This window comes from Ruditapes philippinarum, unplaced genomic scaffold (assembly GCF_026571515.1).
Source record: "Ruditapes philippinarum isolate M1 unplaced genomic scaffold, ASM2657151v2 ctg8609_1_1_1_1, whole genome shotgun sequence".
Classification (NCBI taxonomy): domain Eukaryota; kingdom Metazoa; phylum Mollusca; class Bivalvia; order Venerida; family Veneridae; genus Ruditapes; species Ruditapes philippinarum.
Window position 1 is genome coordinate 15,408 of NW_026865466.1, and position 25,147 is coordinate 40,554.

A 25,147-nucleotide genomic window follows, 5' to 3' on the forward strand; every position below is an offset into this window, starting at 1 on the left:
TCGTGTGAAATTGCCAAATTGTATAAACCTTTTAGGTCAGAAATTACTGTGAATAAAGGTTTGTTAATGAGAAATGACAGACTTATCATTCCGACAGACATGAGACTAGACATTCTATCTAAGTTACACCAAGCTCACCAAGGCATTTCAAAATGTAGAGCAAGGGCAAAAGAATCAGTTTGGTGGATAGGCATATCACGTGACATACAGCAAATGGTTCAGAATTGTGATATTTGTGCAAAATTTCAAAAGAGATATCTACTCCATTTCCTAATAGAAGTTGGTCAATATTAGGTTCAGATCTTTTTCATTGGCGCGGGCATACATATTTATTAGAAGTAGATTACTTTTCACGATATATAGAATTATCAAGACTTACGTCAACGTCTTCGATGACGGTCGTTGAACATTTCAAGTCAATATTATCGAGACATGGCCTTTGCGATACCATAGTTTCTGATGGAGGGCCGCAATACACCTCTGATGTATTCAAACAGTTTTGTATGAAATACGGAATCGAACATGTAACAAGTAGTCAACGATATCCCTTAGGGAATTCGGAAGCAGAACCATAAATGTCTGTAATCTTCAAAAATTATGAAAAACTCACCTTGTTTATCGTGTCACACGTCAAAGATGGGTGCTCACAACGAGGAACGGAAGTTGCTCACAACATTTTTACCGATGGACATTTTTCACTCGTTGTGAGTTAAACGGGCGTGAGAACGCGCTGTTCAGACTGTAAAACGCTTATTGTGAATGTCTAAATGCGACGGCCCTTATGAAGCGATGATGATCTATCATGCGACTCCATTACCGCACAATGGTTTAAGTCCAAGTCAAATGTTATTTTGTAGGCAGATTAAAACAACTCTTCCACAAGCACCACAAAAACTGCTACCAAGCAATATTAATTTTAAAGTACTTCAAAATAGAGAGAAAACATACCGTGCTAATGCTAAGCAAAATTATGACAGAAAAAGAAAAATTTGCCTTCATTAAAGGAAGGGGACGGAGTACATATGAAATACATGAATATAGAAGGTAGAGTAATTAAGAAAGCTTCGCGACCACGATCTTTTATAGTTGAGACACCGAATTCTACCATTGAAAGAAATCGCCGTAGTTTAGTTAAGTTGCATAAACAAGTTGACTTTGATAAAGAAATAGATATTCCTTTCAATGAAAATTATAAGACCTCAAAAACTTTTTTGTCTACAGTACCAACTAATTCAGTGTCTAATTATGTAGATAAACAAGTGTCTCAAAATCAGTGTGCAGGTGTAATTACTAGATCAGGCAGACTGAGTAAACCCCCAGATAGATTAAATTTGTAATGTTGTTCTTGATTTAACAAATGATTACATGTTGACAGGATTTAATGATTATTCAATAATGTGTGTTTAAAAACATAATTGATATTTAAATTACATTTCACATTTTCTCACAGAGTTTAAATTTGTTATTAATGAAATATTTGAGGTAATAAATGAATGAACTTACAAGCTTTAGTAAGGGGGTGTTGTGTAATATGATATACTCTCTAGTCACGTGGGTTTAACTCAAGTGTAGATTTGTCTCTCTGAAAGCAGTTTAATAGAATGCTTTAATATGTAAACATATGCTCTAGTACTTAGAATAAAATTTATATATATTTAACAGTGTTATGGTTATAACTGACCATCGGTCATTCAGACAATAGTACAGGACTGCCGCCCCACTTAACTTCAAAAAAAAAATAATTTGGACTTGTGAGAGGCTCAAAATGGCATCAGGCCGATCTTAAAGCTGAAAGCCTTTCACTCTATCCCGACCAATCGGGGAGTTGCAGCTTTGATGGAAAAAATTAACACATCATAGTGATTTTGAAATGGCCCCTCGTTGTCATGGTAACAGAAAATTAAGATACAAATACTATGGCTCAGTAAACATTTGTGCCAAAGTTGATCAGTATTAAAGCATTTATTTATAGTTTCATAGTTGATTGATTAGGTTTTACGTCGCACCGACACAGTATTATGTCATATGGCGACGTTCCAGCTTTACTGGTGGAGGAAGACCTCAAGTGCCCTTCCGTGCATTATTTCAGGCACAAACAGATACCTGAGTAGAACCACCGACGTTATAGTTTCATAGCAATTTCAACTTGTGTAACAGGTTTTTTTTTCAATAAAAACAGCCATTTTTCACAAAATGCTTATGTCGTAATGGGTTAACTGGTCAGCAGATTCTAATATACACTGCATATCACTGCAAATATCATTTTCCTCTGTTCATAAGCAGTTTCTCAAGGTTGAGCTAAAATCACTTTGGCTATATAAAAAACAAGTGGTCACAGAAATCTGGTATATCTTAAATGTTTTTGTTTCTTTATTTTTATTTATTTAATCATATTTATTTACTCTCTGCAAGAAATATAAAAACAACAACAACAAAAATAAACAGAATTTTTCCGGATTAAATATAATGGATAGATGTGTTTTTCAACATTGAAACACATTGTCTCACTATGTCCACCAGCATTGTCGCATCAGTTGGCTATAGAACAATATGCTGACCAGTTAAACTTATAGTAGGATCTGCTGTTAAGTTAATCTTAAAGTGAAAACTGTTGACCACTTATGTTAGATATATAGAAAAATTATGTGTTGACGTAAATTTCTAATTACATGTATCTTTATTTACAATGTTAGTAATATAATAAATTATACATCTTACAAAACAATAAAACCACTGATGACGATCTATGAATATATATTGTTTGTCTTTTTTATACAAGAAATAAACAATAATTTTATTTTTTTGCATCTTTTAAATGTCAACATAAGATCATTTTCATCTGAAATATTTCTATTACATTGTATATTAAAGTTTCACAAAATTTATTACATTTTCCGTCTATGTGTAACTCTTTCAGAATTTATATATAAAATGATTCTTACTATTAATTTATAATTTTATTTAAACATTATAAGTATACAGAAAAGAAACAAAGAAAAAAATTTAAAAGGAAAAGAAAAAACAAGAAGAAAAAGATTTATTGACAAAAGTAAAATTATCCCATATTCTATACCGTCAGCTTATTCGCCAGCAGTTTAGAACCGTCCACCAGAAGGCGATAGTCGAAAATGCAACAACGCGATGACGACAGTGCGAAAATGCGATGACGACAGTACGACAATGCGACAGTGCGATGACGACAATACGATAGTGCGATGACGACACTGCGACACTGCGATGGCGACAGTGCGATAACACTATCGCTCTGTCGTCATCGTTTATCGTGTTATCGCATTGTCGCCATCGCACTGTCGCATTGTCGTCATCGCACTGTCGTATTGTCGTAATCGCACTGTCGAACTTTCGTATGTCGCCCTCTGTATTTTAACGTATAACCACAATGGCCCTAACGGTATTCCGTACACCGGTCTCTCAAATATCGACCTGTGTCTTACGACGCATTACTCACCCCAAATGAGGGTAAACATGACTCCGACATAAAGAAGTCCGTGTTGGGATGACAATTTCATTTTATAAAACACAATATATCTTTTCAAGTAATTAAAGCGTTTATTGCTTCCAAGGGATCACTGTTTTCCAGAGTTTAATTTTGCAAGTGCAATTGGTAGTTCGACTGTGTTACTATTTATTCAACTATTCAAAACTTCTTTTACTTTCGCTTTTAAACTAACAATCGACGAAATACTATTATGTGTGTTGAACGAAACTGGGTTTGTTAAATCACTAAAGGATTGTCAGAAGGGGTGTTTGATGCATGTTTTGGGTAAAAATGATGTAAATGCTATTTGCCAACAGGGTATGGGAAAGGTTTAATTTTGCGTTTTGTTCTATCACTTCCGTGTTCAAGCCGCCATGTAAAATGTAGTGCGTTCCCATCATGCTTAGAGCGGTTTCACACAGGTCAGTACACAATGCAGATGTAAACGAAACAAAATGAAGCATTGTTATTTGTTATTCACAACCTTTGTGTTTTTTATTGTAATGTTGGAACTAGTGGATGCATGGAGGGGGTAAGTGAGATTGACTATGTAAGAAATAATGAGCTGTTAACTGAAATCAGATTTTGACAGATCAAAACAAGTGAAAAATGGTATTATAATGGAAAACACTTTGAAGTTGTAAACGATTTTAATTATCTTGGGGTTGTTTTTGATTATACCGTTTTTTGTTGTAAATACGCAGTGCTCAGTAGGGAAAGGTTTAATAACTTGTATCATAATTTGGGGACTTTCCGTTGCAAAAGTGTCAGAGTTAAATCGTATACATATACATACACAGTGCGGTAACTGGAGTGCAGGTATCAGTTACCCGCACTCCAGATCATGCCCGTTGATTAGCTCATTTTTGCTGGGGTTTACATATTGTGACGGCAGAGAAAGGGAAAGCGGGAGAAATATCATATTCAGATGCTCGATCATTGGTTACTTTTTCCCGGGGTTTAAAATTGTGACAACAGGGAACGTGTTTTTATGTTTGACTATGATACAAAAGAGAAAGAACACCAAAACACTAGGCAATCTGATTTATACTCGGGGGCTATGCCCCTCGTACAAATCAGATAGCCTCGTGTTTCGGTGCTCTTTCTATTACTATGAGAATTTTATTGAATAACATATTATACCAATTTCATTTAAATCCTCATATTTCACTACTTATTTGATGCCTTTGTTGGCTCAATACTTATTTATGCATGTCCTGTTTGGGGTTTTACTATACATGGTTTGTGTATCTAAATATATTGAATGGGTACATCTTAAGTTTTGGGAGTAAAACATTGTGCTCGCAATAATGCAGTGTATGGCGAATTAGGGAGATACCCCTTTAATGTACAAATCATTAAATTTTGGCTCAAGCTTGTAAATACAGATAAAATTATACTGAAAGAAATTTATACATAACAGTAAGCAATAGTTTTACTGGTGTATTATTATAATCTTTTTTCTGTGCTTTTGTCATGTTAACAAAATTATTATATTTGTAATTATTGTATGTAACGAGATACTGTAAATGTATAAGTTACCTATAAATTATTTCTTATTCTTCTGTCTCTTCACATGTCTGAAGAATGTTTTCAGGAACTGCAAACACTTTATTGCATTAAAACGACATGTTCAATTGCAATGGTATCCACTCTAATATGATAACAGAAAAATGACCAGTTTTTGCTATTTGCATGATATTAATATTTCGCTAAATTATGTTGTTTCATTTGTCACAAGTAGGCCATGTATAATAATATTTCTGAATATATTTTGATCTAAATTCTTTGAACTTAAACATTTGAGTACAAAATGATATAAGTTATTCCCTAAATAGTGAACAGTTCTGAACCGCGACTTACCTATCGGCTCTTTTGTTTAAAGCGGTCTAGTAAATCACTTACCGACCGCTTAACAGGTGTGCAAATATATACCGACCTGTTTTTGTTCTATTGTTCTCTATACAATAGAAAATATGTGATGTCGAGAAACTCGTGCATTACACAATATTCACCGTAAAAGCAGAAATTTTGAAAAATAACGCTGAATTGTGCAAATTTATATGGCGGCGGGGGTGGGGGGTAATGACCACTTTGAATAGGAAAAATGGTCGATATATATTTTAAAGTACATGTCATCAATTTAATAGGATTAAATTAGCGCATACGGCTGTAAGGACCCTCATAAAATATATTCCAGATTTTTTGTGAGAAAAACGAACTGGCTACTGTTCTGGCGTTGAAGTTTGTGTTTCGCCGATATTAATGAGTACAATAACGCACATTTAGCCTTTCATTAAAGTTTGCTTTTCGGTATACCTAACACATTTGCCGAACTATATAGATTCATAAGATACTAGTTTTCGGCATTTATTTCCACAACTATGTCTGATTTTGCACAATCCTGCATTATTTTATCAATTATGCATTATGGGATATATACGACGATTATATTATTAGTGCATATCGAATCAAAGTCAACTTCTGCATCTTTCTTTACCAAAATATTACTTTCAGTGAGAGTATAGTTCATCTTGAGGATAAGATCGTTTTTTTTCATTTTAAGTTATTTTTACACTACAATTTTAATTTTGTATACCAGTACTCGCCTGTTCTTCACAAGAATACGACTTGCGCTTCCAAACATGGATAAAATTCTTAGAACATTAAAATTCAGCCATCATAAAAAAACAACAAAACCGAACTTACATGACGGTGTAACTACATGTATTACTAATATCTATTTATAGAACCCCGTCTTTTACTTTCGTTTGAAAAAAAATCGTATATTTGTATATTTTAATTATATAAGAAATAGCCTGGTCATCTATTCACCATGAAATTTATTATATATAAAGATAAAGTGTTCCGTTTTTATGATTAGAAAACGTTTTTATCTTCCTCAATATTATTGATATTATTAATATGTTATGTATTCATATATCAACATAATGATCTTACCTTTCCCTACTCGACAAGTTTTTATTTCATTTTCTGTTACTCAACTCAACAAGTACATTACCTAACCTTATTACATAACGAAACCTCACGAAAATCACGAGAATATTCAAATAACACCTGATTTATGAACGAATGAATTACAAGAGCGTAGCGGATGGTATCTTTGCTTGGCTTTGGAATGCTTTCTTTAACATGATAAAGTACATAAATAATATGTTACTTGTGAGTAATATTAATAAATACCGAGTTAAAAACTGATGTATGGATAGAAAAACAAAAGAGCATGTAGGTAAGATAGTTAACGCACTCGGAATAGGTCTGCATAGTATTTACAGACCCGGTGGCCTTTTAAAAATCTCGATCGCTACGCTCTCTCGGTCTTCAAATCGCCACCCGGGTCTGTAAATACTATGCAGACCTATTCCTTGTACGGTAACTATTACATATAAGACCGACATTACAATTTCTACACAATCTTACCGTAAGTCGATGCACGAAATTTAAAAAACCCTACCTTAAAGTTTGGTGCAATAATGAAATCAAGATATTTTAAAAAGAATGTTTAAATAAACAATATGTTTCTAATATACTGTATACATAATTATTCGCGGGGCACGAATTTTCGTGGTTTTCGTGGGTAAGTCAATCCACGAATTTAAGATCAGACTAAATTGTATCCCAACAATTACTACCTTTTCTCTATTCTATACATGCGTCGCCGCTTTTCCGGTCGATTATTCCCTGCGGTCTGGAGACCGCAGGGTATTGGTACGCGTTTAACTTTTGAGGCATAGAGGAGCACGTGACGTGTTTTCGGTACATGGAGGAGCATGTGATCTGTAAACCGTACATGATTGGTTAATTGACCTTTTCGAAAACCTGGCTAAATACCATTTGCCTGTACGTTACGGATAATCCTCTAGGGAATAAGTCAGAATTACACCTAATTAAGAACAAAAAACTATTACGTGATATTTTTAATTTTCTATAATTATAATACCGTTTAAGGTGAAAAAACTTGAACGATGTGTTTGAAAATTATCAATGTTTCTTTAATATGTATCTAAAATGTTACAAACAATAAATTGTTTATACTGAAAATCTACAAAATTAAAATATTCGTAGTGGCATCTGCCATAATAAATAGAGATGTTTTCTGCGAAAAATTGTGTGTTTGCTTTCTTTTTTTTTTTTTTTTTGCTCTGAATTATTCATAAAATGGTAGGCCTATTTAATCATTTTCTTAAAAAGAAATAATTGTTTTATGTTCGACCTTCTCCAGTCATTAACGGTCACCAGTTCCCAAAGACCTTCTTCTATATTGATCGATTATTGTCAACTATATTCCTGATACAAACGTTTATTTATCCACCCACCCAAACAATGTTGAAGATAGTTAAATGAAATATCTTTATATCATCAAAAATGTTCCCCGCAGGAAACCATTTTACTTGTAGTATAAAGATTACACATCACTGAGATAAGCTACTTGATTATCATAATCGAGTAAAAATGGGAAATCAGTGCAATACTAAGTAATTAGCGCAAATATAGATTGTCCGTTAGCTCTTATTAATTGTTAATAGAATTAAAAAAATCTTTGATATTTATATCGTAAGTTAAGTACAAAAAAATAAAAATAATCAGTCACAAAAACGGATGAATTGTACATCCTTTTGTCGTCTTTAAATGATCGTGTTTCAATGAATTTTGTTCTGTATTTGTGTGACTGCTATTCCGTAAACATCAAAGACGCTGTTGTACGGAAGCGTCCTGGGGCCAATTCATAATGTTCTATAAAAAATAAACTCCTACGTAGGAGATAAAAAAGCCTAATTAGGAGTTTGTAACTCCTACGTAGGACTTTATATCTCCTACGTAGGACTTAATAACTCCTACGTAGGACTTTATAAGTCCTACGTAGGACTTTGTAACTCCTACGTAGGACTTTATAACTCCTACGTAGGAGATAAAAAAAAGCCTAATTAGGAGTTTATTACTCCTACGTAGGACTTTTAAACTCCTACGTAGGACTTTATATCTCCTACATAGGACTTTATTAGTCCTACGTAGGACTTTATAACTCCTACGTAGGACTTTATAACTCCTACGTAGGAGATAATAAAAGCCTAATTAGGAGTTTGTAACTCCTACGTAGGACTTTTAAACTCCTACGTAGGACTTTTTAACTCCTACGTAGAACTTTTTAACTCTTACGTAGGACTTTATAACTCCTACGTAGGAGATAAAAAATCCTAATTAGGAGTTTGTATCTCCTACGTAGGACTTTATAACTCCTACGTAGGACTTTATAAGTCCTACGTAGGACTTTGTAACTCCTACGTAGGACTTTATAACTCCTACGTAGGAGATAAAAAAAAAGCCTAATTAGGAGTTTATTACTCCTACGTAGGACTTTTAAACTCCTACGTAGGACTTTATATCTCCTACATAGGACTTTATAAGTCCTACGTAGGACTTTATAACTCCTACGTAGGACTTTATAACTCCTACGTAGGAGATAATAAAAGCCTAATTAGGAGTTTGTAACTCCTACGTAGGACTTTTAAACTCCTACATAGGATTTTTTAACGCCTACGTAGAACTTTTTAACTCCTACGTAGGACTTTATAACTCCTACGTAGGAGATAAAAAATCCTAATTAGGAGTTTGTATCTCCTACGTAGGACTTTATGACTTTATAAGAAATGCATACATAATGCTTTGCAAATCATAACATTCCGGACCGGTATATCGGCGAAGGAACAAGACCCTTAATCTTAACCCTTTCGCTGCCAGAGGGTTATTGTTTTATTGATCACCTATTTGCTAGAGGTTTTTCTAAGAAATTACTATATCATTAATTGTCCCCCGCCTTTTCGAAGAAAAAAGGGGGATATAGAAATAGGCTCCGTCCGTCTGTCCGTCTGTCCGTCCGTCACACTTTCGTGTCCGGTCCATAACTTTGTCATTTATGAAAGGAATTTGAAATAACTTGGCACAAATGTTTATTATAATAAGACGATGTGTCATGCGCAACAACCAGACCCCTACCTCCAGGGTCAAGGTCACACTTGCTCATTCAAGGTCAACATTGCCTATTTGAGGGTATATGTCGTGTCCGGTCCATAACTTTCTTATCTATGAAGGGATTTTGTAAATACTTGCCATAATTGTTCACAATAATCAGATGATGTGTCATGCGCAAAAACCAGTCACCTACCTTCAAGGTCAAGGCCACACTTGGAGGTCAAATATTAACAAAGTCTGTTACAGGGTATAGTTCGTGTCCGGTCCATAACTTTGTCATTTATGAAAGGAATTTGAAATTAATTAGCACAAATGTTTATTATAATAAGACGATGTGTCATGCGCAACAACCATACCCCTACCTCCAGGGTCAAGGTCACACTTGCTCATTCAAGGTCAACATTGCCTATTTGAGGGTATATGTCGTGTCCGGTCCATAACTTTCTTATCTATGAAGGGATTTTGTAAATACTTGCCATAATTGTTCACAATAATCAGATGATGTGTCATGCGCAAAAACCAGTCACCTACCTTCAAGGTCAAGGTCACACTTGCAGGTCAAATATTAACATAGTCTGTTACAGGGTATATTTCGTGTCCGGTCCATAACTTCGTCATTTATCAAAGGAATTTGAAATTACTTGGCACAAATGTTTGTTATAATAAGACGATGTGTCATGCGCAACAACCAGACCCGTACCTTCTGGGTCAAGGTCGTACTTGCTCATTCAAGGTTAACATTGTCTATTTGAGGGTATATGTCGTGTCCAGTCCATAACTTTCTTATCTATGAAGGGATTTTGTAAATACTTGCCATAATTGTTCACAATAATCAGACGATGTGTCATGCGCAAAAACCAGTCACCTACCTTCAAGGTCAAGGTCACACTTGCAGGTCAAATATTAACATAGTCTGTTACAGGGTATATTTCGTGTCCGGTCCATAACTTTGTCATTTATCAAAGGAATTTGAAATTACTTGGCACAAATGTTTGTTATAATAAGACGATGTGTCATGCGCAACAACCAGACCCCTACCTTCGAGTCAAGGTCGTACTTGCACATTCAAGGTCAACATTGTCTATTTGAGGGTATATGTCGTGTCCGGTCCATAACTTTCTTATCTATGAAGGCCTTTCTTAATACTTTCCATAATTGTTCACAATAATCAGATGATGTGTCATGAGCAAAAACCGGTCACTTACTTCCAAAGTCAAGGTCACAGTTGGAGGTCAAATACTTACATAGTCTGTTACAGGGTATATTTTGTGTCAGGTCTATAACTTTTTCATAGATCAAATGATTTTGAAAATACTTCGCACAAATAGTCACTATAATAAGAGGATGTGTCATGCGCAACACCTGCATCCCTACCTTCAAGGTCAAGGTCACACTTAGAGGTCAAAAATTAACATAGTCTGTTATAGGGTATATTTTGTGTCGAATCTAGAACTTCTTCATAGTTCAAGGGATTTTGGAATAACTTGGCACAAATAGTCACAATAATAAGCCGATATGTCAGGTACAACACCTGCACCCCTACCTCTTAAGGTCAAGGTCACACTTAGAGGTCAAAGGTTAACAGAGTCTGTTGTTTGGTATATTTTTTGTCCCGTCCATTACTTCGTCATAGATTAAGGGATTTTGAAAGTACTTGGCACAAATAGTCACAATGATTAGATGATATGTCATGCATAACATCTGTGTCCCTACCTCCAAGGTCAAGGTCACACTTAGAGGTCAAAGGTTTACGTAGTCTGTTATAGGGTATATTTTGTGTCCAATCTATAACTTCTTCATAGTTCAAGGGATTTTGAAAATACTTGGCACAAATAGTCTCAATAATAAGACGTTATGTCATGCACAACACCTGCTCCCCTACCTCCAAAGTCAAGGTCACACTTAGAGGTCAAAGCTTAACATGATAGATTTTTAAATTCCGTGTTTCATTTTATTTTTTTAACAAATTTATTGTTACATTTGCAGATCTAGCATTGATCATAATTTTAGACTGAATGTCCTGAGATCCATACCTCAATTTTTTGAAATAGCGCTGCACAATTTTATGCTTCATATAAAACTCCCGGGTCGGGGGACGTTGGTAACTCTGTTACAAATTCTTGTTAATATAATTATTATTATTTGTTATTAGTATTATATATAATTATATATGTTTCAAAATCTGCTAGTATGATAATAATTATTGTCGATGGTATAATTTTCTTTATATTTATTATTATAATTATTATTATTATTATTAATTTATTATTATTATTATTATTATTATTATTATTATTATTATTATTATTATTACAAATGTATTATTATAGAAACGGCAAAAGCCGTCCATATGGCAAATACGCCGAAAATAAGGCTTAAGCCGTCCCTATGGCAGTGAAAGGGTTAAATATAGAGGACATTTCACCTTTGGTTCATACATAATTTATTTAAGTTATATTTTTTGATTGTGTAGGAAGCTATAAGCTTATAGACACACTTTCGAAGCCGTTCCTGGAACCAACCAGTACGTACTTAGCAATGAGTGTAAAGTTTCTTGCTCAAGGAAACAACGGCTTGCGCCTAACGGGGTTTGAACCCATGCGGCTAGCGATCATTAGGCTACTAGTCACACGGCCATGCCGCCACACTTCTCAGGTTTCTAGAGTGTACAGTGTCTTAGGGTGAGGTGTCTGTAAGCATTGGCGATGTATCCCGAAAAATTGCTTTACAGCTATTCGAAAAAAACTTACTCGACAACAAGCATATATATCAAAATTTTAAAAGGCTTTAACGATTACGTTTTCCATACGAACTAGGTGAACAAAACGACCAATTTATCCATTTTCGGCCGTTTCAAATGATTGAATCCTTATAGGGGGAAGGGGGAGTAGTGAAGTGTCTTGTTCCTGCTCCGTAAAGTTTAAGAAGATAACGGTTTGCGGAGCATTATGCATGCATATGTTTAATAATGAATTACATTGTATATCCTACTTAGAACAAAGTTTAACCCATACATGTGTACATGTGTATAATAAATATAACTAAACGTACATAATACAGAATCATCGTTTAATATATGCAGAGAATGACAAAATCATCTCTGGCTACAGACTAAAGGTATTTACTAAAGCGGCTTGCCACAATTACAACTTGACACATATGAGCCGCGCCATGACAAAACCAACATAGTGGGTTTGCGACCAGCATGGATCCAGACCAGCCTGCGCATCCGCGCAGTCTGATCAGGGACCATGCTATTCGCTATCAGTTTCTCTACTTGTAATAGGGTTTGTAAATGCACTATGTTGGTTTTGTCATGGCGCGGCTCATATAATTTATTTTCTTACATAATATGCCATCTTAAGTTATACTCTAGCATACATGTCCGTCGAACTCTGTGCTTTCAGTACTTTGAAATGTATCCTACGTAGGAGTTATAAAGTCCTACGTAGGAGTTTAAAAGTCCTACGTAGGAGTGACAAAGTCCTACGTAGGAGTTATAAAGTCCTAATTAGGCTTTTTATCTCCTACGTAGGAGTTATAAAGTCCTACGTAGGAGTTTAAAAGTCCTACTTAAGAGTTATAAACTCCTAATTAGGCTTTTTTTTATCTCCTACGTAGGACTTATAAAGTCCTACGTAAAAGTTCTAAAGTCCTACGTAGGACTTACAAAGTCCTACGTAGGAGTTATAAAGTCCTACGTAGGACTTACAAAGTCCTACGTAGGAGTTTAAAAGTCCTACGTAGGAGTTACAAAGTCCTTCGTAGGAGTTATTAACTCCTAATTAGGCTTTTTTATCTCCTACGTAGGAGTTATAAAGTCCTACGTAGGAGTTTAAAAGTCCTACGTAGGAGTTATAAACTACGTAGGAGTTAATAACTCCTAATTAGGTTTTTTTTGTCTCCTACGTAGGAGTTTATTTTTTTATACAACATTATGAATTGGCACCAGGACGCTTCCGTACTGTTGACTTCTTAATATATCCGCACAATCTCGTGATGTTTACTCATATTAATACGGAAGCGTCCTGGTGCCAATTTAACATTTTCTATAAAAAAAATAACTCCTACGTCGGACTTTATAAGTCCTAAGTAGGACTTTATAACTCCTACGTATAAGTCTTACGTAGGAGATAAAAAAAAGCTTAATTAGGAGTTTATAACTCCTACGTAGGACTTTGTAACTCCTTCGTATGACTTTATAACTCCTACGTAGGAGATATAAAAACCTAATTAGGAGTTTTAAAGTCCAACGTAGGACTTACAAACTCCTACGTAGGACTTTTTAACTCCTACGTAGGAGTTAAAAAGGCCTAATTAGGACTTTATAAGTCCTACGTAGGACTTTATAACTCCTACGTAGGAGATAAAAAAACCTAATTAGGAGATTTAAAGTCCTACGTAGGAGTTTAAAAGTCCTACGTAGGAGTTTATAGCTCCTACGTAGGACTTTTTAAGTGTTCTTCTATGTAGGAGTTATAAAGTCCTACGTAGGAGTTATAAACTCCTAATTAGGCTTTTTTTAACTCCAACGTAGGAGTCATAAAGTCCTACTTAGGAGTTTGTTAGTCGTACGTAGGACTTTAAAACTCCTACTTAGGTTTTTATATCTCCTACGTAGGAGTTATAAAGTCCTGTATACGTAGGAGTTATAAACTTCTTATTAGGCTTTTTTAACTCCTACGTAGGATTTATAAAGTCCTACGTAGGAGTTTGTAAGTCCTACGTAGGAGTTACAAACTCCTTATTGGGCTTTTTCATCTCCTTCGTAATATTCAAAATAAAGAGAAATCAGAAACGCTAAATATCGCCCAAAACTATGGAAGCATAAACCTGCCCTTTTAACTTGTGTCTTATGACTTGCGACTTATGACTTGTGACTTTTGACTTCTGATTTGTGACTTACATGTTTGACATAAATTGGCGCGTTTTCGAATGAAATATGGCAGACGAAAACGCTTTATATTCTAGAACATTTTTCCCATTTAATTGAGGCGTTTTATAACACAGTCTCTTCTAAAATCGTATTTTATCATCTGGATTAGCTGCGACTTGAAGGCTGCTCAACAGTTCGTATTGTCGACCTTTGTTCTGTTTTATTCAAAATGTAAGTGTTATACAAACCTCTCTCACGTGTAGATTCTCTTAAAAATTATTGTTTTAATGACGGTTGTGGAAGCTGTACATAGCCTGTAAATTAAGATAGTATCTGATGCATTCGAGGGTTGATGGATTTTTTAATTTTAAAATATATATTCACATTAATCAATTTGCTAGCTAGCGCATAGTGTCGCTCAGGGTAGCAGGCTGACTGAGTGGTTCACACAATTGACTTATGATAGGAGGATTTGCTGGCAGTCTAGGTTTAAATCCTGCATGCTAGGTTTGTGCTAGCTGGTGCTTCACTGGGCAAAAAAACTAAACAACCATTGCTGACGTTCCTATAAGAGATTCTAGAGAGTGTCTGTAAGCTCCAACCTTTCTGCACTATCATACCTAAATAAATTATGTTATGTATTATCCAAAGCAAACCCTTGACATGCGAGTTAAAGATTGAAAAAAAAATTAAAAAATGGACAATTCATGTTAGATTTTTCTTTACACTATGCTAGAACATATAGTACCAGATATATTGTTGTTATTTGCACTAATCATCCTGACTGTTAACACTATTTTTATATACTTTACAGATACTGACAGATACTGATATAGATGAACAGAAATAAAAATGAAGATTGGGCTCATAATATTAATGATTTTGGCACTTTTTTATGTGGTGATGTGTGTTGTACCAACCTTTTTGCTAAAGCAAACTTTGAATCAGAGGTCCGAACTTATTATTGAATATTTCAAACTTGGTTTCAAATACACCGATATTCTAGGATTTTTATTAAATATACATAAAATTTTGTTGTCAATGCGGCAATTATATAGATTCCTAAAGAAGTTTAACCTAAAACGTCGGGGATTACAACCCCACAGTTATTAATACCATTCACAAAGAGCTGAATACTTGTGGACAAACTATGGGTTATAGGTTTTTGTGGCAACGGCTTCAAATTAATCATAATGTGAAGACAACTCATCAGGAAGTTATGGAGGTAATGAAGATTTTAGATCCTGAGGGCACTCATCTGATCTGAGAAGAACCTATCGTCTCAAAAGGCGTGTTTATTGTGCGAAAGGTCCCAACTATATTTGGCATTTAGATGGTTATTGCAAGTTAAAACCCTTTGGATTTTGTATCCATGGTATTATTGATAGATTAAGTAGAAGACTGATCTGGCTAGAGGTATCGGATACAAACAATAATCCATACCTCATTCCAAAGTATTTTTTTAATTCCCTGAAGTCATTTGAAAAGGCACTTCGTATCATACGTTGTGATGCTAGAACAGAAAACTCTGATGTATACCTTTCACAACAGTTCTTTCGGTACAATGCAATTGACGCTTTTGCAAAACACAGAAGTGTTATAATTGGTAAAAGTACTTCCAATCAGCGAGTTGAACTTTGGTTAGGCTCTTTACGACAAGAAGATTTACAGTGGTGGCTCAGCTTTTTTTTAAAGACTTGCGCGATTCTTGACGATATGATAAACTCGACCCAGTCCACTCTGTTAAATTAAATCTGAAATGTTGCTTCATGGATCTAATTTCAACACAACTTGATCGAATTGCTCAAAACTGGAATACTCACGCTATTAGACCCCAAAAGAATAACGAGCTCAATATGGAAAACCTGACGTAATGTTCTATTTACCCGAACTATTTGATAGTCAAGATTTCGGTACAAATGTTGATATACAAGACGTAATTTGTTGTCAACGGATGTATTCAATCCCGAAGAACAGAAATAAAGACTTTAAAGAATTGGCTAAACTCTTGAAACCGGATTTACAAATGGCACATGACGCTGAAACGGCACTGCAATTGTTTTTCGAGCTCAATAAATTGGTATGGGTAGCAGACAACCTGCGACTAAAACGACAATGCAACACGACTACACAGCTGTAAATATATAAACAGCTACTACAAATGTATGTAATTATGTATCCACAACACTGTCAAACTGGGTTGAAATTGTTCGTCACCGCTTTGTTCTTTCTACATGGATGGAGGATTTTGAAATAATTTAGCACAAATGTTCACCATCATAAGATGTGTCCCAGTATAAGACACATTTCCGCACTGAAGGTCAAAGTCACACTTAGAGGTTAAACGTCCACTTCTATATGAATGAGTGGGTTTTGAAATAACTTGGCACAAATGTCCACCATCACGAGACGAGGTGTCGCTATATACAGCCGCAACCCTGAGTTGAAGGTCAAGGTCACTTGGACAGTTTATAACTAATCTGTTATAACTTCTTTATTTTTTAAGCCAAAGCCTTGATGTTTTAACAAAATTTCATTTGGACAAAAGCAGCCTTCGTCTGAAATGTCAACATTTGGTGTTGACCCATACTTGACATTGACCTTTATCATTAAAGGTTAGAGATGTGTCTGCATACCGGGTACATCTTCTTACGATGGTGAACGTTTGTGCCAAATTATTTCAAAATCCCTCCATCTAATGTACATAGATGATACTACTGAACCTATTCCGGTAACTACCGCTATATCGCACTCAGTGGTGCCGCAGATATCTGCACCGAGCGGTCTGCCATCCAGTGGAGAAACCGGTACTCCTACAAGGCTAGGAAGATAAACAGAGACAGCCTTTTTCTGTGGAACATTAATAGACTATCCTCATTGATAATCGACAGTGATTTCTTTTCTTTTTTGATCAATTATGATATCATTCTTATGTTGATATATACAACTTTTGTTAATGTCCGCTCCTCAAATTCAATAAAATGGCTAAACGTCATAGTAGTAGCGTACTTATATACACTGGTACATGTATTCGCAATAAATATTTCAATCATGACAATAATGAGCTTGGTGTTTTGGATTAATCACAAGAAACTCAAAACTGGATCAGTCAATGACATTTGTGTTTTGCATATAAAAATACGAGAATTGCAGATATGGCTTATTCCGAGGGATCACTTTGTTTCGAGATTTTTATTACCATGGCGCGCCCACGTATGCTGTTGTAAGATTGTTGATGTAATCTATTTAAAAATACATGTAATTGGAAATTCATCAATATATGTGTCCGACCAAATTTGACAGACAAGTCCCAATCCAAACAACATATATCATTTTTAGTTTATCTTACAACATGACGATGACTTTAGGTCAACTGACAAGTTTAATTATAAATGTATGTCTAGAACAAAGTTCGCCCGTGCCTGCTCCTGTTTCATTAACAAAAGTACAAAGTATCCGAGTCTCTTTAAATTGTTTTCAAACAGATAACATCAACAATATTCAAACAGCAGATGATGATGCGACATGGTAAGTAATGCCTGCCACACATATTTTAAAGTAACAAAGTCAATGGTGAGTGTCACAGTACCGAACCAAAGTGTGTATATATATTAGAAAGTTTGAATGCTTAAGATCAAAGCACTTAGATTATATGACCATTTAAAGTCTTTGCACTTGTTGGTCATCGTTACCACAATGTGACCTTTTGACAATTAACAGAATAATGGATGTGGTATGTAGAACTCATGAAGGTGCATTTACATATAAAGTTTGAAGGTCCAAGGTCAATGGGTCAATGTCACACTTAGAGGTCAAAGGTCACATTGTGGTGTAACGTTTCGTGTCTCGAATATAAGTCATTCACCGATGATTGGATTTTCATATAACCTGGCAAAAATGTTCACTTCTACCAGATGTTTTGACATCACACAGATTCCTCGCTTCAAGGTCAATGTCACACTTAGAGGTCAAAGGTCACATTTTTGTAAAACATTTTGTTTAAGGAGTAAATGATGATGGGATGTTCAAATAGCCTAGCCAAATTTACAATATAAATAGAAATTGTGCTGCACGCCCAGGTCCCTCTTTCTATGGCAAAGGTCTCAGAGGCCAATTCATGAATTGTCAAATTGTGGTGCATTTTTGTGTCATGTTGGCACGTTGGCACGGCATCATTGGCAGTAGTATGTCTCACATTGGCAAGCAACTTCCTCAATGAGGTACATGCAAAGGTGTTTTTGGTTGCAAAGAAAAAGACCTCAAAGATTTCACTTTTAATTCTGAAACTAATTGTTTCATTTTTTTAAACTATAGAAGGAACATATAAACAAAGCAAGAGATGTTCGAAAATTATTGCCACATGACCATTTTCTGGAAAACCAATAAAGATATTATAAAGATTTGTTTTGCACATTAAAGAATGTTCTTTCTGTTGAAGACTACGTATTTTTTTCTTTCTTAAATCTTGCAGATAACCATTCGATTTTTTGCCCAGTATATAAACCATACCCACTACTGATATGAATTGCTGATATGCATCGTGCATTGATTTTTGCAACATTATATGGTTGTATAGCACGAAGATAAATAACTAGCAATAAAACTTTTTATAACATCTCATTCTCTAATAGTTTTCCAGAAAAAGTCGAGTTACAACACTTTTCGAACTACCCTCGTTTTATTGGACCTTACAACGACCCATACAACTACACCTCCCTTCGTTCCAAAATAAGAACATATACCATTGTCTCTCCTCTTTACTAAGATTTTGCTGATATTTACTTTATTTCACTATCAATATAAAATCCAAAAAGTTCAATTATTATTAAACTACATACGATGATCAAACAATGACAAACAACAACGATAACAAATTGAATTATGTTACTACATGTAAAATAAATGTTGTTTTAAATAAGTTGTATGCAGTGTGTACGTTTGAAAAAAACTACACACCCAAAGCTGAATTACATGAATATCTATAACTTGGAATGCACATTGTGAAGAAATTTAATAGTTTACATAAATCTGAATCTGTTTAGCAATAGTTAACTTAAGGTTACACTCTCATAGGTACTTTATAGGAAAGATGATCAGACGCACTGTCACAACATTTCAAACACAAAAACATCAAAAACGCAATCTATAACAAATCGAGAAAAGTACTTAAAACGTAGATTATATTAAAATTAACTGATACAATTCAATGAACAAAAATATTCTATGTAAAAACTCGTTGTCTGCCATATTTCATTCAAAAACGCGCCGAATTATCATGTTCAACAGACAAGTCAAAAGTCACAAGTCAAAAGTCATAAGTCACAAGTCAAAAGTCATAAGACACAAGTAAAAAGGGCAGGTTTATGCTTCCATACAAAACGGCAAAATTGAAAATGTTGCAGGCTCGGTTTGACTTGGCTAGCCTGTCCAATGAACGTGCACATTCAGGATCACTTCCATTTGTGGTTACGCCTCAACGCGGCAATTTTAAAGTCAAAGGTTATTCTTTTGTAAAGAGTTATTTATACGTATAACCATATATATACTTGGTAAAGGACCTGTAGCAATGTTTTAGTATATGATATATTCAGCTTTTTAACACAGTGGCACTCGTTGATAAAAAAATATTTTTACATCCTGTTTTCATACCCACGGTAACCGTTTTTCGTGAACTGGATATAACTTCGTTCACTTAAGAACACTAAACACTATTTATTTTATTATTGCATTTATTTCTGTTGATAAACTGCATATCTGACAAATTTAGTTAATTATATCAGTCAACCCAGCTTTATCAGAGAGCTCACCAATACACATTGTAAAGAGAGGAAGGGAACGGAATATTTATGGTTTGAAAACATTTAAATCGAGTAGAATTTTTTAACAATAATGTCTCTTTCAACTGAATAAAAACGATAGGGCTATTTGGGACTATTTCTTATCGATGTGGTCATTGGCTGTAAATGCATGGATTATTGCACGCGGCATGACCTGCAGATGTCCTCAACAGGATTTTTGTAGCATTTTAAGATTTAAAAAAGGACCACATATTAAAATCTAAAACATGATAAACATAATGCATATGCCAAATAAGTGAATTATCTGATATGTAAATAAAGAAGTAAGTCATTTGACAGTTGAAGGATAAAAAATGAGTATACTATTCAAATATAATCGTAATTTTACTTAGCTCATGTTAGCTATCACTTATTCAATGGACGCATTAGTGTCATATGGACCCCAGTCATAGATCTTGTCTGTGTTGCTATTACAGATGTTAATGTATATTTATATAATTATTGATAATCATTGTTATTTCCGTCTTTTTGAATGTTTTGTTTCGAGAAATTTGACTATGATCGATGGCTGTTAGTTTGTAAAATCACTATCTGTTTACTATTTTCTACTTTGTTTACTCAACATGGCGTCCATTCTCGTTCTTTTTTGGCAACTCATGGCTATTTTGGGCATTTTTGATAAATAGAGAATCATAAGTAATGCAACTAAGTAACAATACTATCAGGTTTACACGGCAAAGTTCCAAGTCATATGTAATGATATTTAAAATTGTTCTACACAAAGAACAAAATCTGACTGATGATGAAAGTGCTTATAGTTTAATAAGCATAAAATGTCAACGTCATGTTAATGCGCGTGACAATTAGATTCATGATTTTAATACCGATACATGTGCATAGTACAGTACTTCAAATTGTGATTTCGTTTATCATACTCTATAGAAATTTATAATACGGCTATTCCAGAAAAAATATATACTTTTAAAAGTCTCTCTTTTGAGGACAGAAGAACCTATTCGTCATATTCACGAGTGTCAGTGTTTGTCAGTTACTCTTTACAAAAAATAGACTGAAAAAAATACCTTAAGCTTTACAACACTCACGTTAAAGTGTAACCCTTTCCGTAGCATACAAAAGTTTTTTTTAATTTTAACTCTTTCTCTCACTGAGAGCACATATATTTCTTATCAATTTCGCCAGTGTGAAATAGAATAAAACACATTTTACTACATAAGATAAGATGAGCAATACTTTAAACATCTTCAAAACGAAACCAAGATATTATTTTTCGACAGGACTAAATCTACGTGATTTGACGTGCACTATTGCGATACAAGTAAGTGTTATTGCTTTAAGGAACAATCAGTTTTTTCACAATCATCAACAATGAAAAACTAAATTGTAGAAAGAGAACGATAGGCCTGCATGTTGCTTCGCATTTGCAACGGATTCTAAAATAAACTGTAGTCCTTTTTTTCGACTTGGAACTGGTGCCAGAGTTGACAATTGAAGAAAAATGTAAGATTTATGTAATTCATAATAAAAATATGAACATATTTATGTAGAGTTTTGCCTTCCGTACTCCCGGTTGATGTAAACCTGACTTTTTAATCATGGCGTAGACCAAATAATGCCAGAAAACGAAATAGCTTGCAACTGAAGCCCGCTCTAATACAAGCAACTTCCAAGGTTATGCAAAGTGTTTGATAAAACGGCTTATAAACTGACGAAGATCCAATATTCTGTGGAAAGCTTATATTTTTCCCCGTAGACTGGTGCATATCCCAAAGAAATTGGTACAGAAATGAAATATTTACGGCTATTTTCTTTTCCGAATCGAGCAATATTTGTCTTGGAAATGATGCCGAAAATGACGTCATAGTCACGTGGTATTGCTACACTGATCTAGCAAGGGGTTCATACGGGATTTTACATGATAAATATCCTCTACGGAATGAACTCCTACATTTAGACAGAAAAAATCACTTCAGTATATCGTTCATTCCGTATGAAATAAGTGACTTATACTTTAATTTATTCTATTAAAATATTTTCAGAATACCGTTCATTCCGTATTGGATTAGCCGACGGAATGAACCTATACACACATTCTATGAAACATTATTTCAGTTTATCGTTCATTCCGTTTTTATAGAGACGCGACGGAATTGTTAAAATTCAATTTTCACGGGACAGATTAGAAAAAGGCATTTCATTTCGTTTTTACCGTATAGTGCCAAGCGCCATTTTATTAAAACATGATGGTCACAAAGAAAACCCTCTTCCACGGAAATACTTTCTCTTGAGAAGCATGCAATGATTATCAGTAATGTTATTGCATACACATAGTTATATCGCCGGCACATATGTATATATTCTCCGGTTTTCCGTCCCGGGGCAGGTGGTACTAGCCTAGCTAGGCATTTGTAGTGGTAATTTAACGAGTTCATAACGTTCAATCCGTAAGAAATTATTCAAACACTTCCCCAAAACATTGCCAATCCCATTTTTTTAAAGCATGATGGCCCCCGAAGAAAACCCTCTTCCCGGGGAATACTTCCCCTTCAGTAGCATTTAATGATTGATAGTAAATAATATCGTCGCTATACTCCGGTTATCAGTCCCGGGGAAGATACATACTAAGCTTTTGATGCAAGTAATACCTTCTAATAATCATAACATGCTACTGAAGGAGAAGTATTCCTCGGGAAGAGGGTTTTCTTTAGAATCTGTGTATACCCTGACATGCTTCAAAGGGAAATTAATCCAGTAACGATTACTGCCCTTTCCAAAATTAATGAAATTTAAGGAAAAAAACAAGCGTCTACGTGATCATGATTTTGTGGGTGAACATATCTGTCCCTGGGGGCGAAAACCGGATATTGCCATGTTGCGTGTAGGTACTGTCAAATATAGTAAAACCGATTCACATGGATTCCTGGTGTAAACTTATTAAACTCGCTGGTTAAAACGTGTCAGGGGTCGTATAAATTATTCAATGTTTACATCGGCGAATCACAGGGGCAGTGTGTACAATGGAGCTGCATATCATGTCATCTAAATGTGTTAATTTCAGTCAAATTATCGGCTATTACCTGCTATCTTTATGTTATGCCTAGTGGCAAGGATTATATTATTAACAAGCGCTATGTGATACGTAAAGACATGTTCATGCGGTAACTAAAAATGCGCGGCGATTAATTTCATTAGGTTATTTTTTTTAACAAGAAAATGAAAATCCACGAATTTAAGTACCCACGAAAAGGCCCGTTTTGATAAAACCACGAAATTTCATGCCCACGAATATAAGTTAATTTGCAGTAGAAGAAATACCATGTTTGATAATACATGTCTAGAATTCGTTGTAATAATTCAAAACTCTATAAGCAATATGTAATATAAATTTATTCATCCACATATCTAGAATAGACCAGTCTGTTCTAAGATTGACTTTATTATTTAGTCCATGCTCTGCCTTGTGCCCTGTCCTGTTTTTGTTTTATGTCCTCCTGGGCTCCTGGCCGCTGGTCCTTGTTGCTGGGTCGTGTGGAGGTTGTGTTTATTGAACGCTGCCTTTCCTTGTTGATCTTATTTATTGTATTTATGATGCATGCCATGACGTGTTATTACCACTATAGGTTACACCATTATCAGCATCGGACTTTACCATCATATAAGTTTTGATCATGAGATAATTTTCTATACAAATTGCTCAGATGGTTTCGGTCTGTCTAACAAATTGGCCGCGAGAGCTCAAAATAGAAAATTCCTTTAACATCTTCTCCTTAGCATGGGGTCGATTTTAATGAAACTATACATAAATGGTCGTCGGATGGTCCTCTAGAAACACTGCACAAATGGTTTCGATCCGTTGATCAAAGTTGCCTTTAGAGCTAAAAATAAACAAGAACGTGTTTGTTAAACACAAATGCCCCCGGCTCAGATTCTTGTCAGTAGCAATATTTCAAAAAATGTTTACCCATTCACTCAGTTATGGACAGAAAAATTGCCAAAAAAATGTAAACACAAGTTATATAGCTTGACAAAGTCATGGCATTTTGTAATTGTGAAAATAAATATATATGAATACATCTGTCAATAAATAAAGGCTGTATGGGCAAAAGTGTAAATATCTATTTTGAGCACTGGTGACCTTGACCAAACTGACCCCTAACTCTATCCAAAAGAAGAATAACATGTAAGTAATCTTCCTACCAAATACGAAATACATCTGTCAATTAATAAAGGCTGTATGAGCAAATGTGTAAAAATCTATTTTTAGCACTGGTGACCTTGACCCAACTGACCACTAACTCCATCAAAGTTTATGTTTCTATCAATTATAAATAACATCTGTCTATAGAATAAGGTCAATACACATGTAAAAATGTAAAAATCTATTTTTAACATTGGTGACCTTGATATTGGACAGAAAAATTGCCAAAAAAATGTAAACACAAGTTATATAGCTTGACAAAGTCATGGCATTTTGTAATTGTGAAAATAAATATATATGAATACATCTGTCATTAAATAAAGGCTGTATGGGCAAAAGTGTAAAAATCTATTTTTAGCACTGGTGACCTTGACCCAACTGACCCCTTACTCCATCCAAAGGAAGAATACCATGCAAGTTATCTTCCTACCAAATATAAAATATATCTGTCACTTAATAAAGGCTGTATGAGCAAATGTGTAAAAATCTATTTTTAGCACTGGTGACCTTGACCCAACTGACCACTTACTCCATCAAAGTTTATGTTTCTATCAATTATAAATAACATCTGTCTATAGAATAAGGTCAATACACATCTAAAAATGTAAAAATCTATTTTTAACATTGGTGACCTTGATATTGGTAACATTGACCTTGACCCAAATGACCCCTTACTACAACCAAAGAAGGAGGACCTCCCTTGGAATGTTTGTATTAAACTAAGACATCAATTAAAAAATAAAGGCTTCATGAGCAAAAATGTTTAT

At 34.7% G+C, this 25,147-nt stretch overlaps 1 long non-coding RNA gene across 1 annotated transcript in view; it reads left to right on the forward strand.

Annotated features, from left to right (window-relative positions):
- Positions 1 to 3,710: 3,710 nt before the first annotated feature.
- Positions 3,711 to 25,147, forward strand: part of LOC132729162 (uncharacterized) — a 33,228-nt gene continuing 11,791 nt past the window's right edge. Inside the window, exon 1 of the long non-coding RNA XR_009625576.1 lies at positions 3,711 to 4,031. This is a non-coding gene — a long non-coding RNA (uncharacterized LOC132729162). The remainder of the gene's footprint in view (positions 4,032 to 25,147) is intronic.